Raw genomic sequence first — 10,634 nt, forward strand, 5'->3', positions numbered from 1 at the left:
AGCAGATTTATAGCGAGCCCCAGACAGCGATCAATGGGTGGAGACCAGAGGAGAGAAAGCAAGAAGGCGCATTTTTGTCACTGTCCCTTCCAGCATGTAACCTGGAGGAGTGTGCGAACACGTGTGGGCACGTGAAGAATTTTTATTTGTGGTATTAGTATATGACCATGCTTCTGTATGTGGGCTGCAGCTATACACTGTTTGCATAAAACACAGACCTGCACATACACACGTGCACAAAATTGTTGGTACCCCTCAGTTAAAGAAGGAAAAACCCACAATTCTCACTGAAATCACTTGAAACTCACAAAAGTAACAATAAATAAAAATTTATTGAAAATTAAATAATCAAAATCAGCCATCACTTTTGAATTGTTGATTAACATAATTATTTAAAAAAAACAAACTAATGAAATAGGGCTGGACAAAAATGATGGTACCCATAACTTAATATTTTGTTGCACAACCTTTTGAGGCAATCACTGCAATTAAACGATTTCTGTATTTGTCAATGAGCGTTCTGCAGCTGTCAACAGGTATTTTGGCCCACTCCTCATGAGCAAACAGCTCCAGTTGTCTCAGGTTTGATGGGTGTCTTCTCCAAATGGCATGTTTCAGCTCCTTCCACATATGTTTAATGGGATTCAGATCTGGGCTCATAGAAGGCCACTTTAGAATAGTCCAACGCTTTTCTCTCAGCCATTCTTGGGTGTTTTTGGCTGTGTGTTTTGGATCGTTGTCCTGTTGGAAGACCCATGACCTGCGACTGAGACCAAGCTTTCTGACACTAGGCAGCACATTTCTCTCCAGAATGCCTTGATAGTCTTCAGATTTCATCGTACCTTGCACACTTTCAAGACACCCTGTGCCAGATGCAGCAAAGCAGCCCCAAAACATTACTGAGCCTCCTCCATGTTTCACCGTAGGGACAGTGTTCTTTTCTTCGTATGCTCGGTTTTTGAGTCTATGAACATAGAGTTGATGTGCCTTACCAAAAAGCTCCAGTTTGGTCTCATCTGTCCAAAGGACATTCTCCCAGAAGCTTTGTGGCTTGTCAACATGCATTTTTGCAAATTCCAGTCTGGCTTTTTTATGAGTTTTTTTCAGCAGTGGTGTCCTCCTTGGTCGTCTCCCATGAAGTCCACTTTGGCTCAAACAACGACGAATGGTGCGATCTGACACTGATGTACCTTGGCCTTGGAGTTCACCTTTAATTTCTTTGGAGGTTGCTCTGGGCTCTTTGGATACAATTTCCAACGATCCGTCTCTTCAATTTGTCATCAATTTTCCTCTTGCGGCCACGTCCAGGGAGGTTGGCTACTGTCCCGTGGGTCTTGAACTTCTGAATAATATGAGCCACTGTTGTCACAGGAACTTCAAGCTGTTTAGAGATGGTCTTATAGCCTTTACCTTTAAGATGTTTGTCTATCATTTTTTTTCGAATGTCCTGGGACAATTCTCTCCTTCACTTTCTGTTGTCCATGTTCAGTGTGGTACACACCTTTTCACCAAACAGCAGGGTGACTACTTGTCTCCCTTTAAATAGGCAGACTGACTGATTATGAGTTTGGAAACACCTGTGATGTCAATTAAATGACACACCTGAGTTAATCATGTCACTCTGGTCAAATAGTTTTCAATCTTTTATAGAGGTACCATCATTTTTGTCCAGGCCTGTTTCATTAGTTTCTTTTTTTAAATAATTATGTTAATCAACAATTCAAAAGTAATGGCTGTTTTTGATTATTTAATTTTCAATACATTTTTATTTATTGTTACTTTTGTGAGTTTCAAGTGATTTCAGTGAGAATTGTGGGTTTTTCCTTCTTTAACTGAGGGGTACCAACAATTTTGTCCACGTGTGTATTACGGTGTTTCTGGGTACCTTGTGTTCATTTATTACCTCCGCCAGGAGGTTATGTAATCACCGGAGTTTGTCCGTTTGTCTGTTAACAGCATAACTCAAAAAGTCATGGACGGATTTTCACCAAAGTTTTTCACCGCCAGGCCATCTCTCAATTGTACAGAGTCCTTCAAAAAAATCCTGAATCCAGACGGTGATCCGGATCACCTCCAAAATCTAATCGATTGTTACTTTTGCTCTTCTGGACATTCTGTAAAAATTTGGTGAAAATCCGTCCATAACTTTTTGAGTTATGCTGTTAACAGACAGACAGACAGATGGCCTGGCGGAGGTATGCGCTCTCCGAGTGCTTTTCTAGTTATAGTTATGCCACCATGATGATTTAGTTTCTTTATACGCAACTTTGCATTACATTCACACGTCCTAAGACAGGAGTTGAGAACAATGTGTTTCAATTTGTCACTGTTATGGTCTTTGTTAGTTATACAGTGTATTCATATTGAAGAATTTTCAGTCTTGATTTGACACAGCAGTTTGCATTATCAGAGTTTTATTCTGCACTGATGACAGACAAATATGAAAAAGCAGCTCCATCCCTAGAATAAACCCCAGACATGGGGAGAAATTTGGCTTCAGCAAAAAGGAGTGCAAGTTAGTTAATTTTTTTATATAATTATTCTATATGCAACAGGGACAGCATAGGTTGGAAAAATGCATGTTTTTAGAAGTGAAACAAGTAGGATATGACAGAGTTACTGCAGTGTATCTCAAGAAAGTTGTGCATTCCTATCAGGTTTTTCCACCGTTTGCAACATAATATTACTGCTTTTGAATAGCATCTCCCCAATACAAGTTGTTTTGCAGCTATAGGAAGGCAAAAAATAAAAAAAATATCACAGCACAAACTGACATGTGCAAACACTTACAGTACACACAACCTCATTGTTATGTTACACTTACAGTATAGGAGGAAAAAATATATACAGTGAACCCTCGCTATAATGCGGTTCACCTTTCACGGCTTCGCCGTTTCACGGATTTTTTTAGGGCAGTTTTTTTATGCTTTTTTTCGACAGCGCATTGTGTTCTGCATCCTGATTGGCTAAGGGACTGACCAACGTGAACAGTCTCCGTGTATGGAATTAGATTTGTGCCAAAAATAATTAAACAAAAATAAATAAATTGCAAACAAAAAATAAAAATTTGAGAGATATAATCTTACTCAAGCAAAAAAATAATACTTGCAATCAAAATATTTGTGTGACTGTGTAAATATTTAGCCTTTTACTTTTCCAATCATCACTTCTTTTGTTTACAGTTCTGTCTTTTTTTCCCTCACTGATCAGAATTTTGTTTTCAATGCCAGCTTTCTCATTTGCGCTGCCTGACATTTTGCTTGCGATTTTTGGCACAAACCTCTCGGGTGGGCGGGCCTTGTGAGGAATGCGTACTCATTGGCTGAATAGTTTTTGAGTGACACCCCGTGCCCCGGATGTTGTTCTGTACAGCGGGGGAATTCGGATGTATGGGATGTACTGTGGTAAGCTACTTTAACGTAAAGAAGTGTAAGTATCTGTCATATGTGTTGTCTGTGTTGAAGTAGCCGTTTTGATGTTGTAGCATCATGCTAATAACATGTTGGAAGCACAGCCAGCTACAGTATATCAACAACAATTTAGCAGCTACACGTTGGCTAACAGAACTTGCTAATGTTATCAAGCGGTGGGGATGGGGTGGAGGGGCATATGTTAAACAGCTCGGTACTCTTAGAAAAAGGAAACAGCTTACTCATTTCTCTGGCTCCCTGTGTTTTAACCCTGGCTTCAAGCCTAGGTATGTTTGAACAGTTTGCACTAGTGTAATTTAACTTCACTGTCTTTCAGCGTATGGAGCTTCTTCTCCAGGATTGCAGCACTGATGGTGACCAAGATGATAGGGTGGTGGTGTCAGACATCCCTTGCCCCCTGTCTGACCATAACTTTGGTATCCTTCAGGGACTAATAGATCCCATCACATCAACTCTGTGTGATCAGGATCTCTATATTCAGACACTTGAGCTTGTGAGGAAACTGAGCGAAGTCTAAAATTCAACAACTGAAATGTTGAACTATCTGCCATTCAGAAGAAGCTTGCTGAAATGCTTCTATGTGGAATGAAATGTACACACATCTAATATTTACCCGTGTGAAGAAATGTTGTGTTTACATTTATATGTAATTAATAATAAAATGTTTCGTCCTGAATTTTTCTGGGTCACCCAGCAAAGACTTAGTCTACACAAAAAAAAAAAAAAAAAAAAAAAGAGATTCTGCTTACAGTTCTGGTCAACTATAAAGCCCAGCTCTTTCATTAATTCTCTATTAAGTTCATTGCAAAGTACATTTTAGACCTTTAAAATATTATATTTTGTAGGAACTTACTGGTTTGCATGATTCCAAATTGTTTCAAGTACTGTCAACTTTCAATATTTTATTTGGAAGTAAATTGTTGTTCGTTCAGTACCTTATTTTGTATGCAAAGTGATGAAACTGCAATAGCAAGTCCATATATTGTGTTTTGTGTTGAAATTGACTAAATACTCTATCCAGCTACACATGAACCTGTAGGGTACTGCTGAAAATAGACTTGGAATTAAAGACAATTCATGAATTGCACATTTTTTTATTTTGCTATTAAATATATTAAACACATTTGTGTATTTTTACTTTTTTATCAGCTGATCTTAACTGGTCCATTTTCAGGAACCACCACAAACTCTGCCAAGAATATCACAACCAATCAAAGTATTAACTAATTCTCAGACAGTAAAAAACTTTTCAGAGAATAAACAAGGATGTGGAACCAACAAATGCTAAATCCACGATCCACTGAAAATAGCTCTGTAAACAACTTTTGGGTTCTCACCACCTGTTGAGAACCACTGTTTTATGTAACAAACATTTGTGCACTGTAGAGGCACATAACAACTAATATGCAGATAAACATGAAAATGACACAACAGAATCTTAAGTGTTCTGGCACCATTTGAACCAAACTACACCCTGTAAAATCCTGCACCACATCTCATTGCTGTTAACATGTTTTTCTTGAACTCATCATAATTCACACAGTGTGCAGTTGGAAATGTGATCGTTTCTGTGCATGCGCTGACAAGTGGATAGCAGATCTTGTGGTCTGGCATCCGTTCCAAACACCCATGGTCAAAACAGACAGTTATCTTAAAATTTTGTCTGTCTGCAGTTAGAAGATGCCGGTGCGACTGTCCAGTCAACCACTGCATCACTCCAGGGACATCAAGCGGATCTTCATCCTCAACTGTTCCATCTGGGGAAATTTTAAAAAAAAGGCAATTAAAATAGATTATTAGAATTGGACAAAACCAGACAGACATGATAATACTTTACAGTAAGTCAGATCTGTCCATTTGGTCTTAGTTGATCTTGATTTTGTATGTCAAATGATTAATTATTATGCATGGGTCTGAGTCAAAGTACTGATAAACTGATCAAAGTCGTTTAGCGCAAAATATAAATTAATTCAAAGGGAAAACACATTTAATAGAATTACTAACCCAATGTTGAAATAAACTCTCAGTTTATAGTATGAAAGGAAAAAGTGTCAATAAATTTATTTAGTACCTCTTTTTGCAAATCACAGAACAGTCATTTATTAGGTTATGGAGGTCATGTTTCTGCCTGCATTTGTTTGTTAGCAACATAACTCAAAAACTTAAGGATGGATTTTGATGAAATTGTCAGGAAATGTCTGAACTGGTAAAAGGAACAAATGGAGATTTTGGGAATGATCCGGATTGCCGTCTGGGACATACAGCTATCACAGCCTGAGCTGCGTTGGCAGAGGGCTGCGCTCTCCAGGTGCTTTTCTAGGTGAACAATTGGCCTGTCTAATGTCTGACCCACGGCACCATCTGATGGAAAAAGCTCGGTGTTGTAACTGGACCCTTGGTTTCTCAGCAGACTCTCCTAAAATTGTCAGAAACATCCCAGTCCTCCACAACTCACAGTTACAGCAGCATTACTGTGAGCCCATTAACATTATAGAAACATGGAGGCAGCTCTGCTCACTCACAGTCCCTTCAGGCTGGACACATCACCCACTGGAGGCACCATGGTGCACACAATAATCACACTTCATGCAGATTGGCATTTATCATTCCACAATATGCATATAAAATAAATATAGGACAATGTAACTGAGCTGCTTGACAGAGGTCTGCACTGTCTAAGTGCTTTTCAATTAATATCTGTGTTACCTTCTGTGAGGTTTACCCCTAGTAGATCTCAGAAGACCGAATACTTTAAAAGTATATCTCGGTTCACTTACCCTCAAGCTCTTGCAGGAAATCCTAGAAGTTGTTTAGGATTTGTGCTTCCCTTGTGTGCTTTTGTGTACCATTTTCGCTCATCTCTGGGGCCAAGTGCGACACAATGTAGTGTGAGTCCACCTGAAAAACATATGACAGAAAAATATTTGTCTAAGATAACATGGCAATGATCAAGAATTTTGTATATACCACCTTCTTTTAATTACTCAAAAACCAAAAAAGAAATATCAGCTGTATTAAGAGTTTATGACATCATATGTAGCATCACAGAGGATCTAACATGTTTCTGCTTCAGGAGATCATAGGAGCTTACTTTATCAGCATCAGCAGCCACAAAGAGGCCATGGCAAAGCTTTCTGTTCCTTTCCATGACATCTATGAGGCTGTAAAGTTGTAGTCCCTCTCGAAGTTGCCTGAGCATGGTTGTTCGCCTTGCAGCAGAGTGCAGCAGGATTGCCCTTTCACAACAGAAAAACAGCTGTCATGTGCATGTTTCCCACATTTATTTGTCAAGTAATCAAAAACAAATTAGGTCATTATATTTGATTACATGATTATTTTAAATAACTGAATGCATGGCAATAGATTTTAATATTTCTTTGGAGGTAATTATTGAATGGACAAACCGATAAGGTAATCCTCACACCAAGGCTGCTCATAGGGTTTCATTAATACTTGCTCATAAAGTGAAGTTAAACAGTTTAACACAATAAATACAAACCGTGCTATTTTGTCTTTGTTGTCATCATTTATAGGTCCTGTGTAGCCACAGTTGAGAATTTGTTCAGTGCATGATGATAAGTCTGATGTTTCTTCAACCTAGGGGAAATTAAGAAAATTCAAGATTCTCCACACTAAAATAACATTAATATCTAAACTAAAACAGTCAATAAATAACAAGAGCCACAGGTCCTTTTCCTATTCTATTTATTTATACAATTGTAACACTGTTATTTCTGTCTTGTTACCATGAAATGACAGGACTTTGGCGTCTTGGTGGTGCTAAAGGTATGGTCACAAGTTCAAATTCAAAAGGATTCTCCTATTCTCTAAATTAAATTTGCACAGTTGCTGTGAGTTACTTAAGGTAAAAAACTACAGTAGTAACTATTCTTACCAAATATCCGAAAACAGATAGCTATTTAACATAATCCAACGTCCCGTTTATCCGCAAATAGGTTCCACGCTATCCCAGCAGAGAGATCCATGGCCTTTGCTGTTCAGAATGACACAGAATCTCAATGACAGATTGGATCCACCGGAGTGAAGCTCTGAGGCCATCTCCACGACAGGACTCTCCTAACTTGTTTGTAGCGGAGCGTACCCCAGCGGATCTAATCTGGCGTCTTGCGGCTAAGTTGCCCAGGCCAAGAATCCCTCTAACTGCTGGAAAAGTGTTTATTTTTTGACAAACGGAACGTCAATGAGTAAGCTGTTTCCTTTTTCTAAGAGTACCGAGCTGTTTAACATATGCCCCTCCACCCCACCCCCACCGCTTGATAACATTAGCAAGTTCTGTTAGCCAACGTGTAGCTGCTAAATTGTTGTTGATATACTGTAGCTGGCTGTGCTTCCAACATGTTATTAGCATGATGCTACAACATCAAAACGGCTACTTCAACACAGACAACACATATGACAGATACTTACACTTCTTTACGTTAAAGTAGCTTACCACAGTACATCCCATACATCCGAATTCACCCGCTGTACAGAACAACATCCGGGGCACGGGGTGTCACTCAAAAACTATTCAGCCAATGAGTACGCATTCCTCACAAGGCCCGCCCACCCGAGAGGTTTGTGCCAAAAATCACAAGCAAAATGTCAGGCAGCGCAAATGAGAAAGCTGGCATTGAAAACAAAAGTCTGATCAGTGAGGGAAAAAAAGACAGAACTGTAAACAAAAGAAGTGATGATTGGAAAAGTAAAAGGCTAAATATTTACACAGTCACACAAATATTTTGATTGCAAGTATTATTTTTTTGCTTGAGTAAGATTATATCTCTCAAATTTTTATTTTTTGTTTGCAATTTATTTATTTTTGTTTAATTATTTTTGGCACAAATCTAATTCCATATCCGTGCCTGGTCTCCTCTGCCATACAGGCCAGCGCTGCCTGCTGTGGAGCGCTGGATCATTTCTCTCCTTGTAGTGAGACACCCTGAAAGACGGAGCCGACAGAGCAGCCTTCTTTTCCCCCGCCTTCAACCGGACAGTGGACGTGGTCCCCAGCCATCTCTGGCCACCGCAGCCGCGCTCCCCAGGAGAAGAGCACTGGCGCGAGCCTTCCCCACCCCCGACTGCTCCGATTGATTCAGCCGGCCCGCTCTCTGAGGCAAGAGTACCGCTGCGGCGTCCACCTGGCTGCAGCTGCAGCGCTCCCCCAAGTGCAGTATTGTATAATAACTGTAAAAAATAAAGCTGACTACTTCACGGATTTCACCTATCGCAGGTTCTTTTTGGAACGTAACCCCCGTGATAAACGAGGGTTCACTGTATAACAGAAAGTTCAAGTGTTGGTACACACACAAATGGAAAAATTCAAATCCCCATCAAGCAACAAAAACAACATTAATTATAATGTAAAGTAAAAATGGAGTCTGCAATTTTGGAGAAAGACCTGTAATATATTTAGCTAGTTAGCATACTTAGTTAGCATGGGATAGAAACCCAGATGCCAAACACAAAACCACAGACCAACAGCTGCAGTCAAAGGGGAATTTATCAGTAACAGAATACCCAGTGCAAAAGTGCACAATAATGAATCATAATTAAACAATATAACCTGACTGTAATGGGGCACAGTGCAGAGTAAACAGGGAGTGAGGTTAGCTACAAGCTAGTAGACTGAAGCCTGAACTCCTACAGCAAGTCGTGCTTACAGCTTATCACACATTAGTTGGATCAAACTAGCAAAATATTCTGTCAAAACTGCTCACGGGGTAAAAGATACTAGTCTGGGCCTGGTCAGAGGAATCAGAATCATAAGCAGGGACAGCAAGTGTTCAGAATTTCAGGTTTCTGAAAAAGGAGCCAGGTATGGAATCTACATTGAACTGGTCCAGGAGTCTAATAACGGCTAAAATTGACTCAAAATTAGGCTGATGGGATTTGAGGGCAGCACGAAGCAGTTCAGGGAAAATATGGTACTGAGTCAGTGGTCTGGTGGAGAATGAAGATCTGAGCCTGTTTTTTTATAGAAGAGTGAGACAATTGAAGTCAGCTGTCCTCACTTGTGCAATTAGCACTGAAGCACTCACACTCAGAGAGAGGAAGCTGCCAGCGAAGCACAGGTGGAGGCAGAGGCCCTGACACTTCCATAATCAGGTCTACAAACTCCAATGAACACAAGATACACTGAAATAGAGTTGTGAGGATCAGCTGAAACCACTTTATTCCCCATTCACAGAGCCAAGTAGAAATGTAAGGACATATTGACAAAATCTGACCAAAAACGCATTGGATTAAAATCACTTTTGTTAAAGCAAAGACTATTTTGAATCATGATGTTCGTTACGTCAGTTGGTGCCGTCCTCGCTTTGGGGTATCCGTGCATTACCTTTTTCAAAATCCATTTTACTTCATGAAACAGATACAACCTTCAAGCAGCAAACTACCGCAGTGAAAACTTCATATTTTGTAGAGGATCTGGATCGTGCAACAATGCACCCTTGATAGTTTTACAGTAGATTATTTATTTTAATGATTGCTTGTCTCCACAAAAACGATCCTCCTGTTGTTATTTTAAAGGGACCATTCTCTTACTCTGCCTAACATGATTGTGACTGATTTAAAGGGATACCAACAACCCAGGGAGGGTTTGTTATTATTATTCCAAAAATGCAAGTTGATGGAGTCAGTGTGATACTTTGAACATAGTTTTTGGGTTCCTTGGGTTTTTACATGTGGATGTTACTTTGATATGAACCACCTCCCTAAATGTTGTTGTACGCCATGTTTACCCCTTCATGGCAGCAATGTTCTTTGATGGCAGTAGCCCCCCTCAGCAGGATAATGTGCTCTACCACAATGAAAAAAAAACAGTTTAAGAATGATTTAAGGAATTCCGGACGTGGTGTCTAAATTCTCACAATCTCAATCCAATCAAGATTCTATGAGATGGACTTTAAAAGTGTCATGCATTAATGTTTTACCTCTTATCTTTCAGGGCTTCAAGGATCCATTTGGTGCTGAATACCACAGGACACCTTTAAAGGTCTTGTGGAGTCCATGCCTCAACAATCTCAAAGCTGTTTTAACATCAAGAGTGGGGCCTATGCTATATTAGCCAAATGGTTTTAATTTTGTTCCAGGATTTATAAGTGGAAAGCAGAGTTTCATTAGCAAAAAACAAAAGAAAAAAGACATGCAACCAACTTGAAAGATGACATGAAGACAAACCAAAAAATTAACTAAGCTCAA

General features: G+C 39.6%; 2 long non-coding RNA genes across 2 annotated transcripts; one reads left to right on the plus strand and one right to left on the minus strand.

The window, feature by feature from the left end:
* The first annotated feature begins 3,004 nt into the window (after window positions 1-3,004).
* Window positions 3,005-4,554, plus strand: LOC127536224 (uncharacterized). Its single transcript, XR_007945226.1, has 2 exons — window positions 3,005-3,429; window positions 3,748-4,554. It is a non-coding gene; the product is annotated as an uncharacterized LOC127536224 (long non-coding RNA).
* Window positions 4,510-8,209, minus strand: LOC127536223 (uncharacterized). The gene is made up of 5 exons (XR_007945225.1): window positions 7,860-8,209; window positions 6,931-7,028; window positions 6,523-6,667; window positions 6,209-6,329; window positions 4,510-5,188 (listed from the first exon to the last, which is right to left on the minus strand). It is a non-coding gene; the product is annotated as an uncharacterized LOC127536223 (long non-coding RNA).
* Between the last annotated feature and the right edge of the window lie 2,425 nt (window positions 8,210-10,634).

This window comes from Acanthochromis polyacanthus, chromosome 1 (assembly GCF_021347895.1).
Source record: "Acanthochromis polyacanthus isolate Apoly-LR-REF ecotype Palm Island chromosome 1, KAUST_Apoly_ChrSc, whole genome shotgun sequence".
In the NCBI taxonomy this organism is placed as follows: Eukaryota; Metazoa; Chordata; class Actinopteri; family Pomacentridae; genus Acanthochromis; species Acanthochromis polyacanthus.